The following is a 22834-nucleotide window of genomic DNA, read 5'->3' as shown; positions in this document are numbered from 1 at the left end:
TCAGGGGTTGTAATTCCTCAAAATTTCTCCCATTGCAGCCAATTGCAACCCACTCTTACATGGCCTTTTTATTCAGGGGGTTGGGGTGGGAGGGTCTAATTCCTCAACAGTCCTCCCATTGCAGCCCAACTCTTACATCATTTTACTAACCCTACTGAACAAAACACCCCCACACTCTTACATCAATTTAACCCCAATAGCCAAACTACCTACCCCACTCTTACAACAAAATGGGAGGATTTTAGGGAGGGCAGTCGACCCGGGAGTCACCGAAAATCAACTTCTGGCTAAGTGGCAACTTCTGGCATTTTAACTTCAGGCACTGCAGATTTTCGGCATTTTAAAATGTCCACGAGAGTCTTTTAACAGGTTTTCGTTTGATACCATGAAAAAAGAGAAAAACCATTTCCAAACTTTTATTGCTATCAACAATATGCTTTTGTTTCAACGAAGTTGACAATTTTGGGCATTGCACGTGATCCTGGCTGGCATATTCCGTCCCTATTTTTCAGATTCCAAAGTCAATTTGTCGAAGTAAGTTGTCGTTGTCTTCGATCGTGAAGCTTTTGTCAATTACTGGTGGCAAAATGTGAAGAGAAACCAGGTTTAGGTGCGCGACCCTGGACCACACTGACCAGACCATTTGGATCGCACACCGGTGGCGTTGTGCGACTCAAAATACAAGGTCTGAGAAACGCTTGAGTCGCACGATGCTCTGGACAATGGTCGCACTACCGTCTGATCAGAGGGCAAAGTCGCAATATAGTCTGATTATAGGTCGCACGAAAATCTGGACAATGGTCGCATCACGGTCTGATCAGAGGGCAAAGTCGCAATATAGCCTGATTATAGGTCGCACGAAAATCTGGACAAAGGTCGCACTACGGTCTGACTAGATGGCAAAGTCGCACTACAGTCTGATCATTGGTCGTATGTTGTCGGAAATGTCACATAGTCCAGTTAAACCATTTTTTTGAAAATTTCCAGCATGACCTGTTTTTTTACCCTCCTCGTTGTTCATTCAGGGCTTGAGACCGAGTTACTTAAATTAACTATAGGAGAATTGATCGGAGCACAAGGTAAAATTTAATTAGGATTTCTAGTTTCTCCAGATCTTAAATAGGTAAAAAAAACTAGAATTTCATGTAATTCCAATGTTTTGGCACACGATGGTCACACAAAAATTGGTCGCTATATTGTCGCACGAATTTTTGGGTCGCTCAAATGTTGCGCAAATTTTTTGGGTCGCACTATGGTTGCACCAATTCATGGGTCGCACTACGGTCCGATCGTCGCACTACGATCTGATCAGAGGGTTCTGGGTTGCACGATGGTCTGATCAGAGGTCTTTTGGATGGCACTATGGTTGCACCATTTCTTGGGTCGCACGATGGTCTGATCAGAAGGCAAAGTCTGGTAAATTGTCTGATCAGAGCGGTCTAGGTTCGCGCACCTAAACCTGGGTTCTGTTTCAATAAAATTCACAGTTTTGAATACTCCTGCACTACAGGTATATTTAAAAGGTAAGATCGAAAATTCAACAATATTTCTAGACGCATTTGATCAATTGGAGCATGATGAACTACAGATGTGAATAAATAACACCTTCCAGTTGCTGGGTTCCCAACGTGTTCGCATAGAGAGGTATGCCTGTTGTGCATCGTTCTTTGGATTGGAAAAGATACGCTCAAGCTGAGTGGAATTAAACTGTGGAGACAATTTAAACCAAGAATGGGGTCTTTCCCATTATAGCCACCCTGAAATTATAAGCCCCCATTATGCTATAGTTACCATTATTGGCAGGTTATAGGTTATCTGACCACTCAGCTGGGCGGGGGTTATAAAGGGAAAGACCCCAAGAATTTATATATGAGTTGCAAAAATCTGAATAAATCTGCTTAAAGAGACAATTCAACTCGAAGAAAAGAAGAAGATTATACTTACATTGATTAAGAGCATTGAGATGCTGCAAATGAATCTTTTCGAAAAAAATATGCAGATGCTCGAAGGGCTGTGATAGAAACAGTGTATAAAAAACAACTGCACCTGCTGTGGGGAAAGTCTTAACTGGATCACAAAAAATGGGGAGCGATAGTTAAAATGTGTAGATATTGCAAGAAAATGAGATATTTCCATTTGCCATGCAGAGCCAAGATATTGTTTTGGTCGATTAGCATCAGTGATGAAAAAAAGCACAAATCTCAACTAAAAAAAAACAAATTAAAGAATTTGTCAACGAAAAAAAAACTAGATCCAGACATTCCTAGGATTGGGTTTGGAAAATCGTCAAACAATCATTAAATATCACAATCAAAAATTCCTGACAAAAACAAAAAACATTTATCCACAACTTAAAAAAAGTCCTCAGAATATATTTTTACTGTATTTTCCAAATTATAAAGTTCAGTTTCGTTGCTGTTTCATAAAAGAAAACAGAACATAGAAATCAATAGTTTTATATCAATAGAGACCATTTTCTCGCGCTTTTGCACGGCCGGAAAATACTTTTCCCTTATTTGAATCAAATAATCAAATTTTGTCGAAAAAGCTGTTTGATCAAAAGAGAGAACTAGGCATTTTCTACGGGATTTTTTCACTGAAAAGTCGAATTGCTCTAAATAATTTTCACTGATTTTACTTCTTAGGTCACTGATGGAATCAAAAACTTGATGGGAAGTCCTAAACCAGATTATTAGAGTTCTTTTGTTTAGTTGAAGTTCCAGCTATAGCAGATTATTGATTAGTTTGTTTTATTTCTAAAAGTTAAATTAAAAATTGTCTTTGAACAATTCTTTTTCTTCAGTTACTTTTACTTGTATTAATGACTTTGGCTCATTGCGTGTTTTATTGCACACTCCTCTTACTCCTCTTTTTGTCTGTTTTTGAGTTTTTCGTACAGTTTTTGGTGTGGGTTTAGTTTTGGATTCTCATAGGAGGTGTGTTTTTTTGCACTTTTGATTGAGTTGAGTACTCCTTGTTCGTTTTTCGATCTGTGATGGATTTTTTTTTAGATAAAATTTTGCACACACAATATTTTAAATACAAAACTCCGCCTCCATTTCAAATATTGCATTGCCAACATTACTCTGTGCATTGCTGAGCCCATTAATTACGTTGAGGCAAAACTCTTCATTATCCACATTAATTTGGAACATTTTGAACATAAAAAAGACTCCAGATATTTTGACAACTTCATGCTCTGAAAAGTTTCTTTACTTTACTTGCAGATTAGGACAAAAGGAACACCAGGTATCAGCATGTTTTTTCTGGTTGCCTTTTCTTCATTTGATATATTTTTCCAGACACACTTGATCAATTGGAACAAAAAACAACTCCAAATGCGAGTGCTGAACTGCTCCAAGTTCATGGAATCTTAACAATTCCAGGCACTAGGAAAGAGCTGCAGCGCATCGTAAATGTGGTTGGACCAGACACGCTCAAGTTGAGTAGAATTGAAGTGTGTATAGAAATATATAGACAAACATATAGAAAAATATAGACGCATGAGTTGAATGTATATGAGATAAAAAATATATATTCTTTTCGAAAGAAAGCAGAACGAAAAAATCAGATGTTTAACAACAACGAAAAAAATTGCAAACAATTATTAATCGAAAATGAATAAGCCGGCGCCAAAGAATGTGCAAAAAATGTAAGGATAATTACCCCATTTTTTAGAAAACCAGCAAGTGTTACAACTGTGAAAAAAAATTACCTGGGATACGAAATGGTAAGCAAAGAAATTGCGAGAAAACAGGATACTTTGATTTGCAAGTTTTTGATCTGCTAGTAAAACAATGGCAGGACAGGTCCTGAACAACACTTGAAACAATTTGTTTTGACTAAACGAAAAGTAAACATAGAAAACTGGAAGCAGGAAACTACAGACCAATTTCAGTTACACCGACTCTTGCGAAGATTTTTGAAAGACTTTTGCTCCAACAAATGTTAGAACATGTTGAAAAGTATGAAATAATCAATAAAAATCAGTTTGGGTTTCTGAAAAGAAAATCTTCGAATGACACAGTAATATCGTTGACAGAATCAGTGAATAGTTTGTTAGAAAAAAACGAAACCGTTGTTAGTATATTCTTGGATTTAGCCAAAGCTTTTAACTCAATATCTCACAAAATTTTTCTCGAAAAAATTACTAAATATGGATTTAGTACGGAATCAATTGCAATGCTAGAATCGTTTTTGTCTAACAGAAAACAATGCGTAAAGAACGGCATAGAATATTCGAACTGGGTGACAATAAATCACGGAGTACCTCAAGGAACAGTTCTCGGACCTTTAATTTTTTTAATATATATCAACGACTTCCCTGAAAAAATGAAAAAAAGAGAGGATGTTTTACATTTTGCAGATGACACATGCATTATTTGTCATTCCAAATCCGATGAAAATCTCTTATGCGAAATTAACAGTGTATTTGAAAGTACTGACAGTTATATGAGGCAAAATATGCTAACTTTAAACAGAGATAAAACAGTAATTGTGGTTTTTTCAAAAAATGGTGAATCAAAAATTGAACAATTTCATTATAATGGAATTTTCATAGAGCCAAAAACAAGTTGTCGTTATCTAGGTATAATGATTGATAACAATCTAAATTTTGACATTCAGCTGAACAAAACATTAACAAAAATGGCAAATGCTATTAGGTCAATTTACTTAGTAAGACATTTTCTACCACTAAAAGCAAGAATCGTTCTTTTTAAATCACTCGTTTTGTCCCATCTCAATTTCAGTGCAATTTTTTTCAATCGTTGTCGGTTATGTCACTTCAAAGAGTTAATAAACAAATAAATTGGGGAATAAAGGTTTGCCACCTGCGCAAAAAGTTTGACAGTGCAAGAGATCTAGTACTGAAAGACAAAATTTTACCAGCAGAGCTTTTCATTAAAAAAGTTTGTCTTCTTAAATTTTTTGACCTCCTCTCACAATATAAACAGAGTAGTCGAGAAACCAAAAACTCCTCTTTCAGGATTCTTGAAAAGTACGAATTGACCAAAAACTGCAGAACTGTCCAGTTTTTTCCAAAGAATAAGTGCCAATCCAAATGGAGTGACAGGTCACTGATCAGAAATTTTTCTAGGAAATGGAATAATTTGCCAATTGAAATCCGAAAAGAGAAAACTAAAAACAAATTTAAGGAAAAACTAAGCAGCGAAATGGTCAAACTGCATGAACGTGTTCCAATAGATAGACAAGTAAGAGGCTTTAGGAAATTTTTCTACTGAAGTATAAAGACCAAACTATTCATATATTTACGAGGCGATTTTGAAAATGTAAATATTTAACCAAACGTTCTTGTTGTGGTTAAAACTTTAAATTTTTATTTTTGAAGATTAAAAAAAAGACTAGGATTTGATTCGGAAAACTGCATTCAGAAAAAATATTTTAAAAAAAAGCTAAATATCAAGCTCAAAGATTCCTGACTTTTTCTGTACAAAACAAGCCTTATGTTCATTATTAACTTCGTGTAGTTGTGCTAGGAAAGTCAGCGATATGTACACCAGTTTCTCAAATTTTGTCGTTGACTGTCCTCTTGCATCTGTTTATCAACTTTATTAGGTAATATCGTTATTAGGTGATCTTCCTAATTAATTGTTGCTAATTCACAATTTTTCATTTTAACATTTTAGAGCACACTCTATTTACAAGGCAATAATCCCTGTGAGCGATAGAGGGTATATTATTTATATTATACTCATACACAATCTTCAGTGAGTACACTTTCTAGAGAACTTATGGTTCAAATATATCCGTAGAAAACAGCCTTCGAGAAAGAAGTTAATGGGCTGGATATTTTTGTTCAAAAATTTTAACCAATTTACTATTTTCTGCAAAAGATTTAAAAATTATCCCTTATTTAGTTTGCAGCTAGAGTGTTCACGGTTGTAGATTTTTGATTAGTTTATTTATTATCCCCATGTATAAAAACAAGTTTCTTAAATATCTTATTTTCTCCAATAATTTTCTCCTAATAATGTGATCCCGCTTCATTAAACAATTTCTTACTCCTTTTATCTGTTTTGCATATATTTCATAGCGTTTTTTTGAGGTTTTCTTCTTTCGAAACGCTTTTGGTTAAGTTTTCAACAATTTTTTGTTCTTTTATAGCTTTTGAGAAAATTTATTCGGTAATAAATAGTTATTACTTTTTATACAACAATTATTGCAGGAACCTTGTTTTTTGAGTTCCTCTCTTGCATCATAATTTGAGATTAACCTATGTATACTTATGGTATCAAAAGAGCTTTAATTAAAAATTTTGTACAAAGAAAACTTACTTTCAGCTTTAAAATTGGTGAGCTTCTTGCTGATGCTCTCTCATCACTTTGAAAACACTTAAACACTTTTTTTCAAATATTGAAGCCTTTTTACTTTGAAAACTCCATTATTTTCATTTCACTCAGCTTGGCTCTGATTTCACTCAAATAGTCAGAGAGAAAGTGACAAAAAATGGGATTGAAAGTGAAAGAGATAGAGGAGAGAGTGATACAAATATCGATCGTTTGTTCACTAAGAAGCTGCATTACAAGTGCATGCCATTATTAAAACAACACTACGCTTATTGGCAGGGAAAAGGCTAACGCGGAATTGATTGTTTTCTGCAGAATCTGTCTTCAATTTTGTCTTATTTTACTTGGTAATAAACGTTTCGCTGAGGACACAGATGATGGATGATCATGAATGATAAAGAACTTCAAGAGATTAGACAAGATGCGACCTTTTGCATTTTTAATATTTACCAATTACCCAGCACTTACGCGGAAGAGATATGAGTTATTAAACAAAAGTGAATTCACCCAACAACAAGTGCTAAACACGGAACAAGAAAGACAGAGCCAAAAAACTGAAACCGATCAACACCAATCAAAAACCACTACCAGTAGAGAGAGAGAGAGAGAGAGAGAGAGAGAGAGAGAGAGAGTGCTAGTAGAGCCAAGTCTATACTAAGAAAAATCATGTAGAATGAACATATATAACCTAGAATAAACTTAGAAGCTAGATTAGACGCGGTTAGGTTAGGTATTATAGACCAAAAATTAAAACCAAATAAATCCAACAGCTAACCGCAAAAAAGCATTTTTACTTCCCACGAACCTCAAAAGAATCAAACCGAAGCGATAATACGCAGATCAGGCGGTATCGAAAACGGAAAGAGGATATTAAAATATGAAGGGCAGAATTATGATTTATAAATGATTTCAGAAAACAGATCGAGATCAACCTCACAATACTCCACCGCATCAATCAAACGTAGGAAGAACAGAAGCCGGCGGGAATTCGTCTCAGACGATCAAAGTATCGTGAAAAGCATGCAGCGAGCCACCTAGGGTGCTGAGACAGAACCGCCAAAAACAACAAAACCACATCTCCGAGAGCCGAGACAAAACTTACTGAGACATCGCTGGTTTCTCAATTCGTTCAAACTCAATTCGGAACAATATGCTTCATAGAGTCCACCCCGACTGGCACTGTGAGTTTCTTGCCCGGGTTGAGGTGTCACCGCTAAAAATCGCTAAAAGATGAAAGATTTGCAGTGAATTTGGATAAAAAGTTTAAGATTTGCACTCAAGGCGATGAATGCAGTGAAAAAAAAACTTTTAAGCGATGAAATTTTTTTCACCACTTATGCGGTTAAAAAAATTTTACCGCTAAAATTCGCAATTCTTACAAGAAAACACCACTAAATGCACCGCTAATCCTACAAAGTTTCAGAAATGATATAGTTGTATAAAAAATGCAAGAATAGCGTTGAATAAACAGCAACCTCGTAATATTAAAAAAGAAAATCTGATAATGTATGTCGAACATGCTGTCGATCGAGGATCAACTTATCAATAGATAACCGGCTTATGGATACAAGCTAAGCATATAAACCAAAGTTTATTATAAAATAACAAACCAAGGAATATTATAAAATATTGATTTGAACAGTAGTTAAAATTTTCTATGTGACCTTCTTTAAGAAATTTATACACTTCAGTGTTTACTCTATCTTGTAAGTTAAGGGGTACTCGTAAACGTTGAATAAGCAAAATGTTTGGGTCATAATAAAATTATGACTAAAAGCTTAGCAAATATGTCTGCAGCTGTGAATCATGGTACGATCAGTGTTGATTTAAGCGTTGATTTTCTTTTTTCACCGCATTCTGCTGGTAGCGCAGAAAACTTTTCTCACCGCATTCTGTTGGCAGCGAAGAAAAAAGTTTTACCTCTTAAACGGCGAAAGAACTTTTTTCACCGCTAACAGCAGAATGCGCTGACAAAAATTACAGCGCTACCAGGATGCGCTCCAAAAAATTTTTTTCACCACTAAAATTGCAGATCTTACAAATATTCACCGCTGAATTGCAAAAATTCACCGCTATCACTGAATTCAACGCTAAAAGATGCGGGCGCCTTGCGGTGAAAGTTTTTCCACTGCTATTTCCCGCTAATCTTACATTACTTTTTGGCCAATCCTCGACCCTTGTGACCGGACGAGGATGTAAAGTTGCCATATTCATCACTGATCCCAAAAAATAGTTATCATCTGAAATGGAGTAGATCCTAGACTACCAAACTTAAGTACATTCAGATTTATGAAAGTTTATGATTGAACACTGTGTCCTAGTAATCGAAATTTCATGTGATCTTCTGGTGCAAAAAGACCTGAAACACCTGAACTATAGTTCAGTAAATTTTCACTAGACCAAGTTCAGGTTTAATTACCTAAAAAATTTTTTTATTGCAATCAGCAATCAAACAGCGATTTCTTTGCTTCTCAAACAGAAATAAACTCCAACAAACAACATACAAATTTTAGGAAAAAAAATACCTGAACCTGAAAAACTACCTCAATTTTACAGGTGCATTTTTAGGTGTTCACCCGTGTTGAGAATTTCGTCTGATTCTGGTCATTTTGTTTCAGGCGAACCTTGAGCGGACTGCCTCTGTTACCGACAGTACCACCAAAAAGCTATTATACCAGCAAAAAAGACAATAATAGACACTTCGTACTTAAATTACCCAAGAAAACACCAAAATTCGACGCTTCTTACATAAAATACGACGAAAACGTCAAAAACAACGATAACCGGAAAAAAAACGACGATAATCGACAGTTTTTACAATAAAAACGACAAAAACCTTACTTCTTGGGTCAGTTTTGTCGCTATTTCTCAACACTGGCCGTTCTCTCCTTTTGCAAAGAATGTGTAAGAAAAAAGGAGCTAAGCATGAATCTAAACTGTGTTTTTTCTCAATATTACAAGCATAAGTTTCTTTTGAAAATTGAACTGCACATATTAATTTACAAATATGGTGTATACAATTTGCTGTAGTGTTCTTTTGGTTATATTGTTTAAATTAATGTTTTGTGGCAATGTTGTGTATTACGGAGCACATTCTCACAACGATTACCTGCAAAATGTACCACTGCAAACTGCCGTCAATGAGGTCAGTATCCTTATCGGAGACACGTTTCAGCCCCCCCCCCCCCCGCCACCCCCAAGTGGGTGTACATAATTTTAATTGGCAACGCCTAAGAGTATGTCCTATACTTACATAAAATTAGATGCTATTTAAAGCCACATTTCTATAAATTGGGGGTGCATAACTTAAAAGAGGCAACAGTGGAAAAAAAATCGAAATCGGGAAAAACAAAAATTTTAAATTAGGAGATGTTTTGCTTGAAAACAGTCCAATTTCCACGTGTCTTGAATTTGTTGAGATCGGATAGACAAAACATCCAGGCGAAAAAGGGAGAAGGATTTTTGCTGTGCTGTCTGTGTTGCCATAAATATGGTACTTCTTTTTAGAATAAACCAATTGTTAAATAAAATTAGCCAAAAAAGAGTTGTGGTTGGTGATATCTGATAAATTAGCATACATTGCGTTTTGAAAGACAAATTTGCTGAAATCGGTGACAAAGCAGTCTTCACGAGTTTTTTGTCGGGACCCTAAAATTGACCGAACACTTATGCTTTTTAATAGAAAACTTTTAATTATGTTTTCTTTGATTTATAATATTTGTCAGCGTGTAATATTAGCCACACGATTATTTTAGTTCAGATGTGTCAATTCCAACCATTTTCTTCACTGAATTAGACTGAATAAAAATTGACATAGAGTGTGGACATTATTGGGTGCTGCTGTATCAGATGAAATACTGAATTTACGCCTCCAACCAGTCAAAGACTGAGAAGACTATATTCTCTTTTATATAGGGCTGGTACGGCCCTATATAAAAGAGATTAGTCGGTCTTGAAGTTATAGTTGAGCACGCCATGCGTATTCTCAATACCTTGACTCCGGTGTTAACTATATTATACGCCGTTATAATTGAAGTATTCCATCAACGCTTTACTGTGTCTGTTTGTCGGAGAGAATTAGGTAAGTCTCCTTCGCGCGCAAAATAAGTAGCCCTAACTCTTCATAAATAAGGCAGTAAAAGGAGCCCACATAAGGTCTTCCTGTGACCAGTCAGTTAATAACTGTAACCATAAAAGGAACCGTAAAAAAACATAAAACGTAACTTTTTCCCTTACAGAGAAACCTGAAGCTAGAATTTTCTATATTTGTACTCTTTTATAGGCCTAATTTTATTAATAGAAAAGAAAAACCTCTTAAATAACAAAATCATTTTTAGTTCATCAATTAAACACATTTACTCTCTGTCAAGATGAGTCATCACAACGGCCGAATATCATACACATGGGACATTTATTCCAATAGTTATCAGTTGTCTATACTTAGACATGAAAATAACCGTTTGATAGAGGACATAAAACATTTCGAAATTACAAAATTTCAAAATGCGGGTGAATTAAACCTACTTTTAAACACAGCTAATCAATTTAAAACTCACTACTTCAGTATAGAGCTACAACTTCTTCTCCACATGCCAGAAAAGTATTAAAAATTGCTCGTAAAGCTTTCCTATCTCATAGAATTCTATTGTACACAACCCAGAAAAAGCACAATCTTTTTTATTCGTGATCCCATCACGACGAGTCGGAGTTCTCTTTCTTTCGACACACTATTCTACCTACTATCAGATAAACTAATTGAAGTTTTACGACAATTATACGACGAAATACACACTGCTGACAGAGAATACGGAATAAAAAATCACCATTTGACTTTTTTAAACGACTAGAAAAAATACTTAACGCAGCCCCTGCGCAATCAGGAGCGGGACGAAGATATAATTTAGCTAGAACAGAAATGGAAGGCTTTAACCATCTAATAAAAACATTTTTGAGCTAGTGCAGGACTGAAATTGATCAGACGTAGAGACATTAGATGTACTCACTCCTATCATGGTATATACGCCGTTATGGGAAAAGTCGTGTTCTAACAATTCTGCAGCCACGTAAAATAGAGCGGAAAACTAACATTTTTTAATTTCAAAACCGCCAGGCGTACTACAATATATCTATGATCAAAACTGGTTTCCAAAAAAAATTATGTTTCACAAACGTACCATCGGAACTTAAAAAATCAAAAATGATCACTCACAAATCACACTTCAAAATCACAATGTTGGAAATCACCCGTTGACGTTTACTAATATGAAAGAACAAAATATTTCATTAGAAGCCTCGCCAACTGAACAAAACATACAATTGCACACTCAAAACCATTGGATACGAAAACAAACGAAACAACAGAATCTGATTCTCATTCCACCTTTTTTCTCCTCTCATTTTCTCCTCACATACGATGAATACTCTTTTAATAATTGATCTACGAACTAAAAATAATACTGAAAGCTTTAACCATCAACAACCAATCAATTCAAATTTACTTACACAAAGTTCAAATCAAATTAATCTTTACAAACTCTACCTAATGTGAACATACCACCATCTCGTCTACAGCGACACAATTCGGTATATTTTAATACGCAGGCAGGAACTTTAATTACGTCTATCCAATAAATTACAAATAACCCGAAATTTCAACTAGTGACACAACAGTTACTGAATTTTGACGGTACTGGCCCAACATACACTGCTGAAGATCTTTTAAATTCATTTACAGCAAATCTGCTCATGACAACAACACCAGAACAAAGAGTTTCACCTTATCATGAAGCATAGATTCTAAATAGAATAGCCATGATACAAACAGCACTAATAGGCCCTGCACTATAGTGGTTTTCACACTTAACACTCGAAAAAGTCAAGGTTCTTGCTGAAAAATCTGAACATTTGATAATCAGCTATCGGAAACTCAGGAAACCATATCAAAACATTATCTCTTTGAATTGAACACAAGGCAATAAAAGCATTTGTTATTAACGCTATTAACCGAAATGAGAAACGCACAAACGAATGATGCACTAGTTAAAGCAATGAATCAACAATAAGCACAAATAGCGGTAGAATAGACAGATAAAAATCAACAGCAATAGAACCACAACTTCTCTTGCAAAATTAGTAGAAGAAATACACCATGAATACATCACTAGAACACATATTGATCAACACAAGATCAAAACAACTTCAACTCTTTCATTTACAAAAAATATAAATTCTACGGCAAATGATAATCTTACAATAGATGAAGTTCGAGCTATGGAACAGGACATAGCATATGGGATCAACGTAGTACAACACAATTACTCAAATAATCCGAATTTCAAAAGGAAACCTTTTTCCTATAATACTGTAAGGATTGTTCACGATCAGGACATAGTATATCAATTCTTTCTGATCGTCAGTTCACAAAACCCGTTGGCAAACCTATTTTCACAAAACAAACATTTAATCAAGCTATGAAAGGCAATTAAAAACTCGAATAAACAGGCAACATCAAGTAATATGACCGGGAAACTTGTACCATTTACACATCCCGTCACAGAAGCCCAATTAGTGATCATATACCAAAATCTAACAATAGCAAAACCGTATTAAAGGTTATAGTAAATCTAAACCATCAAGCAGATTGGGTTCTCGGCTCTATTCATACCACTCTGATTGAGTTCTCGGCGACCCTTCTCAAAAAATGCCTTAGATACGTACTTAACCAAATTAAATCACTTTTAGAGCAAGAACAAACAGATGACACTCTGTCTCACCAGAAACCACTGAATTACAAAACGTTTCAGAAAAAAAATTGCTTGAGCAAAAATTTAACGATTTACTTTTAGAAATTAATTAAGATACACAAGATGATTATTTCAACTGTCAGGAAGATTGTAACACTCCCACGGAAGAGTATATTCCTTCGAAATTGATTTCTTAATCGATTGCTGAGCTACATTTAACGTACTGAATCACGATACTTGGAACAACGTGATAAAAAGTTTACCATAAAATCCAATGAAAAATTTATACATTTGTTCCCTTTATAGCAAATATTACTAAATTACAGTCTCAAGGAACAATAAAACTTGACATATAACTAGATGTAGCAGAACATCGGAAACACAAAAATACAGTATTTACATTGACTTGCCATGTATCGAACAGAAATTTAGTATTCTGGGTGCAGCATTCCCAGAAAAATAGGTAGATTCCGTAAAATTTTCAACTAACACACTAGAGATAAAACATAATTATGAAATAAAATTAATGAAATTCTATGATCCATCAACAAAACCACCACCATACTTTATTTTAACCTATTCGTTAATTGTATATGGATGCTGTGGTATGGAATGGGACATAGCAAATGGGATCAATGTAGTACAACACAGGTACTCACAGGATCCGAATTTTAAAAGGAAAACACTTTTCCTAAAAAATTGTAAGGGTTGCTCACGATCAGGACATAGTATATCCTTTCTTTCTGATCGTCAGTTCACAAAACCAATTGCAAACCTATTTTCCCAAAACTGACAATTGATCAAGATATGAAAGGGAATTAAAAACTCTCGAATAAACAGGAAACGTCAAGTAATATGACCGGGAAACCTGTACCATTTACCGAGACACTTAGCGACCCAATTAGTGATCCTATACCAAATTCTAACAATAGCAAAACCATATTAACGATTATAGTAAATCTAAACGATCAAGCAGATTGGGTTCACCATACCCAAATTTGAAGAAATTTTCAAAACAATAAACCAAATAGTAACAAAAATTATATTTCTAATTCACGAACACAATCACCTAATTATCGCAGATCCGATAATTGTTCTCGGCGACTTTTCTCAAAAAAATGCCTTAGATATGTACGAAACCAAATTAACTCACTTTTGGACCAAGAACAAACAGACGACACTCTGTCTCAACCAGAAACCACTGAAACACAAAACGTTTCAGAAGAAAAATTGCTTGAGCAAAAATTTAACCATTTACTTATAGAATTCTATTATGATAAACAGGATGATTAATTGAAATTTCAGGAAGAATATAACACACCCACTGAAGAGATAAAACATAATTATGAAATAAAATTACTAAAATTCTATGATTCATCAACAAAACCACTTCCATACCGTATATTAACCTATACTTTAATTGTATATGAATGCAAAGGCAGTTATTCAAACCATTATTCAAGTCAAACCTCTCATTTAAGCCTTTGATTGAAAATATGTTCTTCTACCTAATGGAAATGTATAATTTAGAGTTTCCTTTACTTGTACACTTTAAACCAGTTTTTCGTAATGATTTTAATTGGATTTGCACAAGATATGTTATTAATTGATCACCGACTTACATATTATCATATCAATGGAATTTCAGAATTTTTAAATGTTTATTTTGCCACTATCTCAAATATGTCACATCTGAAAAGATTAATAAATTGTATTGCCTAAAAAGGTGAACGTCAATCACAACAAAAAACATCTAATATCCCATATGCACATCTTCATTCACAAAAACCAAGAAATCATTCTTCAAATGTTTACTTTCGAACACACGAAACTCAACCAAGAACAGTCTGAACAGCTAGCACACTTTTTAATCTGATTTCGATCTAATTTGAGCTCCGCAACATCTGAATTCGATGTCGCCAAAATCAACGTAGAACTTAATTTGCCTCTAAAAGCCACCGCAGTTTTCAAAAATAGCTTGCTGCACGCATTCGTTTACATTCGTTTACAAATACTAGAGAAAGTAAAAAAAAATACTTGACATTCCGACACACTTTGATATAGTTGCCTCGGTGAACACTGACTCGCTCACTACGGAGAACGCTTTCTTTATTCCAGTAACAAATCTCGAAAAAGAATAATCACTAAAACTAGTTTGCACGTCAATTAATCATAACTGTTGACGAAACAAAAAGTAGTTGGTCAGTAGAGCCATTACCAGTTACATTAACGCGCATTAAACTACCGGTTATCCTAATAGCTGATATGAATAGCGTGTAATCCAATGCTACTAAACAAACACTCACAGATGTTAACTAATTTTGTTATGGCAGAACAACAATACTGCTTTAAAAACTGTTTTTTTTTTTGATATTTAGATCAACCCAGCGGAATTTTAACAATTAATGAGTAGCCTGTTCAAACCACTAACAAGAAAAAACAAAATAATCACATACTTAGATGACGTCTTTATAAAAAACCAGACAACAGACACAACGTTAGAAACTTTAAACAAATAGCATCAAATTATCAAAAACAAAAAGCTCTCGAAGGAGCACCAGATAAATCTCTCATTTTCCTGGAATCTGCACAAATTCCTCTGACACCATATAAAAAACAACCACACTTATGCAATAAAATTGGAAATTGATGGATTTTTAAAGCTTCAACCAACAAAAAACAAAAAGTAAATCCAAAATTGTTGGATTTCTCATGTTCATCTCCAAATACATATATAATTTACAGGTAACCCTAAGAACATTTTACTTCCAAATCAGAGATTCAGTTGAACTCAAAAGGACACCAAAATTACAACAGACCATTTACAAGCCGAAAGAGCTCACAGAAGGTACACTACTGCTTGCCTTCCCCAACCCAGAAAAACCATTCTATTACTTATGCGACGCCTCAAACTGCGGTATAGACGCAGCATTACCATAGAAAAAAATGGGAAAACAGAACTAATATCAGAAAATTCACGTCTTTTCTGCACAGCAGACTTAGATTTTCAACTATATTAAGAGAATTAGCAGTAACATACGCATTTTCAGAGTACGAATTCTTTATACAGGGGTCAAAACACCCTATTATTCTGTACACAGATCACAAGTCATTACTCTTTCTGTTCACACAGAAAAACAAACATATTCACAGAGTTTATAAATTCCAAATCAGTTTGATAAAATTTCCAAACATACACATGGCTTGGACAGAAAAGAAAATCGCTCACTTCGCGACCTACTGAGACGTTTTCTAACATCGACTACAAAAGATGAACATCGTCTAAAAACGGTACAAAAACCGGAACCCATTAAATTTTTTATGACACACAATCAACAAACATAATCAAAACAGTGTCACTACTTTGTCTCAAAAGAACAACAGCGTAACTAACGAACCAACTGTACAGTCACCATATTTTCCGATATATTTGAGAATAAAAGATAACTATTTTTAAGTGCAGCTAGAAGATAATGTCTACCTTCCAGTCTTCCAAACAGAATACATTAAAAAAGCACGACTATTAGATTCTTCACAAAATCAATTAAACACGAATGTTAAACAAAGGTCCACTCATATAGAAACGTACCCAATAGTACAACATACAGATGTTGCTCTGAACGCTACAAAAGTGAAACGACTGCAGATAATCCACAAAACGCTGAGTTTGCAGAATTATTTCACAGCATCTAGTTTTCAATTTCAGCAATGGAAGATTTTTTACCAAAGTCACCAGAAACTTATAACAATTTTTTGACAGAAAAAACTGAACTAACTGAATCCTTTCTACGAGAACCGCGACCGCAGGATCAAGTACTGCGACAAATTATACTTCTGAAACGATGAAAAAGCCGTCTTTTTTTCATATCCTTAACAATAAGTGCAATTAGAAAACTCCTACACTGTTATCGTCGTTTTCAAGATATAGGTATAAGTGAATCGAACTCGTTTACTATGTACAAGAAACAAAAGCTCCAAAACTTTTTTTGCCACTTCCCCCTGCTATTAGTAATATTTTACAAGGCGCGAACACATGCTCTTTCAGTCTACCCAAGGTGTGGAAAAAATCATGCAACAATTACACAGGAATTCCAATATGCTAATTTAAAAGCTTGGATGGCGATTCTTACACTAGATTGCCAAACTAGCAAAACAACACCAAACCTCTTATTGTCCCCGCAGCAGCCATTTTTGGAAATTTTGCCACTCTTCATTCAACATATCTCAATAGATACTAAAGGACCAATCCACCTTCATCAGATGCAAACTCTTAGAGATACGTTACAGTGGACACAATTTCACAATATGTAGTTCTACACCCACCAACACGCAATTATGCAGGAAATGACTTAAATTTTTTTAACACTGCTAAATTTAGAATTCGAGATGTCCTAGCGACAGGTATTGGAAATGAAAATATTAACAAGGAGTTTACACATTTTTTTGTTTAAAGTGTGCAGTTCAAATGACGCACGACCAACACGCCGTGGTCAAATAGCCTGGTAGAAATTAGCAACAAGAAATTGAAAACAGTTTTGCGCACTGTTTTAGATACTCAATATGGCACTTGATCACAACTAGTAGACGCTTTCCCCTACAATTTTAATTCACACGTTAGAACAAATATGGGTCTTTACCCATATTGAATTGTTTTGGTATTAAACCGAAAAAAGCCTATAATCTTCAACTCATCTGCCACTACATATAATGCTGGAAATTGCAAACCAAAACCAAACTCACCGCGTGTTTCTCTAACGAAACAAAATCACACAGACCATCTCGGCCGCCACCCGCAAATTCAGAAACTATAAAAAGGTTTCTTTTGCACAATGGTCCCTTAATAGAGAAAAGACAAACTCGGATGTCTATAATGAAGTTCATAAAAAATTAATTCAAAATAAACATCTTCTTAATATAGTTAACACCGGAGTCAAGTTATTGCGAATTCACATGGCGTGCTCAACTATAACTACAACACCGACTAAAGTCCGCCGTACCAGCACTATATAAAAAAGATTAGAGTCCTCTCACTCTCTGATTGGTTGGACGCGTACATTCAGTATTTCATCTGCTACATCCATCAGGTCCTGGAACTTTAATCCGAATCTGTAGAATGTAGCTGAATATACATTGAGTATGTTATTCTCATCGAGTGTTGGAGTCGGTTACTTGTGTCGTCATCTGAGGTCCCCGTCTAGTAAAGTCTGTAATTACAGTCTTCAGTGAGTGATCCACATCTTCTCAGTTGAAGAGTCAGTGAGAGTGCCAGTTATTGGGCGTGCAGGCCAGTAACGTCAGTCCTGTAAGAGTATTCAGCTGTCTCCCAAAGTCATGTAATGAACTTTTTTTTCTCCGCTGGGAGGAAAGTTGTAGCCCGCAATATCTACAAGGAGAGTTCAGGTCACCTCCATCTGGCACAAGTCTTGTTACGATCGGTTTTACGCGCCAGAGAAGCGACCAGAGCTCGAGTGCATAGATCCATGGCTGCATTGTCAATAGTTTGTTCAGCATCTGTTGTTCCTTGGCTGACGGCCATAGGTTGGCCAACTTGTTGGCGATCCAATCTCTGTAGAGGACGTTGAATGTATGGCCATGCATACACTTCGTCACGCCTTTCTCTGCACGTTAGAGATACTCGATTGGGACGAAAATGGGACGGTGCGTCCTAGCAAATAGGGGAACAAAGAGGACGTAGTTCTTAGTCGGTTGATAACTATTCAATGTTTCTTTGCAATACCTAGGGTCAAGGATGTAGCTGTATTTCTCATATTACGGAGAAGTGATCTTCGTATTAACATATTGGAGTCACGAGATTATGTGCATTAGATGATTTGTGCTGTGAAAGTGATGCTGCATAAAGAGATAGTTGTGAATCGTGTGGATCATCTTTTTTCGCTTCACTTTATGCGACTGATTATTTACTTCTATCTGTGTGGAATGTTAATATACTTATAGGAGATAAAATGGATAGTAATTTTGGTTAACACGACGGGAGTCGTGTCCCTTGCGAACATGGTGTTCAAATAATCATTTTGGCGATCAGCCAAAGTACAGGAGTACATGAAAATGCGTCAAAAGCGTTCTGTTAATCGTGGTTTGATGGGGAAGTGGGCACACTCGAGGGAAGGCCTTTTTTTAGCCTCCCTCTTCCACATACTCATTCTCTAGCTGTCCGATTGTAGACGTGCTAGATGTTGATTTTAGAGCATATTCCAGTGGAGTAGAGATGTAATTTTTTCGCTCTGTGACATGAGTACTGTGTTCGGTGTTGATGCCAAGAGAATTGTTAAACTGGTGGAAAAGGAAACTGTGTCCGGGTGGACTGTGTAATGTTTTCTGTGTTGGCAAGAAAGGGTTAGGCTTTGGTTTTGAGGATGAGGGCTGTCGACTTCGGGGTGGGCTAGTTGTGGGCCGGAAGGTGGGCGCTCCGACTGGGGACATGCGAACTGGATAGGTTTCATGTCTCATTGAGCGGGGTTGTCTTCGAGGAGAAGGGTCAGCGCATGGATAGTTGTCCGTAGAAGTGGGTCTCTCGTACGGAGAAGGCTGCAGGATTTGATGTTGTTGTCTTGGTGGAGGCAATAAGGGGCTTCATATTTCTGTGTGTGCATCCGAGGTGTTGGTGTCAGTGGTGCTGGTGCTTTCTTTCATCTATGGTTGAGCATAAGCGAGTGGTTATGACCGCGTTTAGGGGCCTTGCACTCGGCCAGAGTAGGACCAATTAGGGACTACTGTTTCGGTGTCAAGCGTTATGATTGCTCGGCAGCAACTTCTTGGGTCCAAGATTGTTTTTGTAGTTTCTGCTGTCAATGCTGTGGGGGTTGTGAGCCTTATAGTAGTAGCTCTTGAGACAATCTAGCTGTTGCGAATGCTGCTGTTGGGGATTTTGAGTCACTCCGAATGAAGAGCGGTGGCTCTTCTTCCGAAGAGGGCGATGAAGTCACGAGTGAGGGCAGTGGATTCAACCGAGAATAAAGACTGTGGGCATGTAGATACCTGCGCCATCGTGAAGACGACCGATGTTTGCATCTCACGTACTGGCCCAGGCACTAGAGGAGACAAAACCAGAGATGTGAGAGGCGAAAGGAGGATGTCGTCTTCGTCCAGCGTGATGAGAATATTATTGGTTGGTTCAAAATTGGGAGGGATTGGAGATCCCTCAGCATAGAATGGCGGAGGTGGGTTGATATCTGTGGCGTCACTAAAACAAAACAACTGTTTATGTTCGAGTACTTGGTAAATTTAAATTGAGCTCTCCGGGAATCTCCTGATAGTCAGGGTCATGCTCAAGACAAACTCGATAGTGAAATGTCTTGTGAGCAGTTTCGTTTTTTGGGGTTAAAGCTTTAAGGTGCAAAAAACATAAAATCTCGTTTAGTTTGTAATTCTATTGGTAATTTATAGCACTCATAAATTGAAGTTGGAAGATTCGATGCTCTGCGTTTGTTAGAATTATTGTGTACCGACGATGAAATTTTTTTATAGGACATCTCAAATGTTCTGTGTAATAATTTCAATTCAATTTGAGAATGTGATTGTTTACTATCACCAGAGTGTCTTCGTTTTCTTTTCTTGGGCGACTGTGGTTGATAATTGTTTTGTCCGTTTGTAACACATGAGAGGTGATTCGTGAGATTACTCCAAAAGTTTTTGTTGTGATTATGTTTTTGATATTGTGATATTAGGTCCTACGAGAGCTTTTACATTATAAGCAATAAAAGCGCTGCAAAAAAATCCAAAGAGAAATTGTAGAACGTTATACACTGTCCACGCAATGGCTATTTCTTTTAGTACGTACCTTGGGTGTCCAAAGATTCCGATAAGTGAGTCTTTCAAATAGTTTTGGTTAATAATATCTAGCCAGTCTAGGTGACAGAGTGTAAATTCTTTGCCGTTAATGAAAAGTTTGTTAAATTTATTAGCGTGTTGGCTCTGTAACTGTAAGTACTGAGCTTGTGATTGAGCTTGTTGTGCTAAATCTGCAAAATTTATGGCTTGTGCAACTTCAAATGTCTCTGCTGCGTCATCGACTTTAATTTTTATTTTGTCGGTGGAATTTGTCCAGTCACTTTGCCTGCTGATTTGTTGTGCTGTAAAGTTGATTAGTGTGAATCGGCGTTCAATTTCATTGGAAGTGAATATTTTCACGTTGTTTCGTGCCTTAATTGGTTATGGTGTGACGCCATATGATTAATAGCTTAAGGCACGAAACAACGTAAAAATATTCACTCCCGATGAAACTGAACGCCGATTTACACTAATGAACTTTACAGCACAACAAATCAGCATGTTTGGCCAAAGTGACTGGACAAATTCCACCGACAGAATAAACATTAATCATTTAGTCGATGACGCAGCAGAGACATTTGAAGTTGCACAAGCCGTAAATTTTGCAGATTTAGCACGACAAGCTCAATCACAAGCTCAGTACTTACAGTTACAGAGCCAACACGCTAATTACTTTAACAAACTTTTTTTTTTAACGGCAAAGAATTTACACTGTCACCTAGACTGTCCAGATCTTAATAACCGAAACTATTTGAAAGACTCACTTATTTGGACACCCAAGCTACGTAGAAATATGAAGCCCCATAGTGCCTCCAACAAGACCACAACATCAAATTCCGCAATCTTCTCCGTACGAGAGACCCACTTCTACGGACAACTATCCATGCGCTGACCCTTCTCCTCGAAGACAACCCCGCTCAATGAGACATGAAACCTATCCAGTTCGCATGTCCCCACTCGGAGCGCCCACCTTCCGGCCCACAACTAGCCCACCCCGAAGTCGACAGCCCTCATCCTCAAAACCAAAGCCTAACCCTTTCTTGCCAACACAGAAAACATTACACAGTCCACCCGGACACAGTTTCCTTTTCCACCAGTTTAACAATTCTCTTGGCATCAACACCGAACACAGTACTCATGTCACAGAGCGAAAAAATTACATCTCTACTCCACTGGAATATGCTCTAAAATCAACATCTAGCACGTCTACAATCGGACAGCTAGAGAATGAGTATGTTGAAGAGGGAGGCTAAAAAAAGGCCTTCCCTCGAGTGTGCCCACTTCCCCATCAAACCACGATTAACAGAACGCTTTTGACGCATGTTCATGTACTCCTGTACTTTGGCTGATCGCCAAAATGATTATTTGAACACCATGTTCGCAAGGGACACGACTTCCGTCCTGTTAACCAAAATTACTATCCGTTTTATCTCCTACAAGTTTTTTAACATTCCACACAGATGGATGTAAATAATCAGTCGCATAAAGTGAAGCGAACAAGGATGATCCACACGATTCACAACTATCTCTTTATGCAGCATCACTTTCACAGCACAAATCATCTAATGCACATAATCTCGCGACTCCAATGTGTTAATACGAAGATCACTTCTCCGTAATATGAGACTTACAGCTACATCCTTGACCCTAGGTATTGCAACGAAATATTGAATAATTATCACGCGACTAAGAACTACGTCCACTTTGTTCTCCTATATGCTAGGACACACCGTCCCATTTTCACCCCAATCGAGTATCTCTAGCGTGTAGAGGAAGGCGTGACAAAGTGTATGCATGGCCATGCATTCAACGTCCTCTTCAGAGATTGGACCGCCGACAAGTTGGCCAACCGAGAGCCGTCAGCCAAGGAACAACAGATACTGAACCAACTAATGACAATGCAGCCGTGGATCTTTACACTTGACCTCTGGTCGCTTCTCTGGTTCACAAAACCGATCGTAACAAGACCTGTACCAGATGGAGGTGACCTAAACT

General features: G+C 36.6%; 1 long non-coding RNA gene across 1 annotated transcript in view; it reads left to right on the top strand.

The window, feature by feature from the left end:
- Window positions 1-9307: 9307 nt before the first annotated feature.
- Window positions 9308-22834, top strand: part of LOC142349658 (uncharacterized) — a 46646-nt gene continuing 33119 nt past the window's right edge. The window contains exon 1 of the long non-coding RNA XR_012760839.1: window positions 9308-9453. This is a non-coding gene — a long non-coding RNA (uncharacterized LOC142349658). The remainder of the gene's footprint in view (window positions 9454-22834) is intronic.

This window comes from Convolutriloba macropyga, chromosome 11, assembly GCF_964194025.1.
Source record: "Convolutriloba macropyga chromosome 11, txConMacr16.3, whole genome shotgun sequence".
In the NCBI taxonomy this organism is placed as follows: Eukaryota; Metazoa; Xenacoelomorpha; order Acoela; family Convolutidae; genus Convolutriloba; species Convolutriloba macropyga.
The sequence above is the reverse complement of the archived record's forward strand: the minus strand, read 5'-3'. Positions and strand labels throughout refer to the sequence as shown.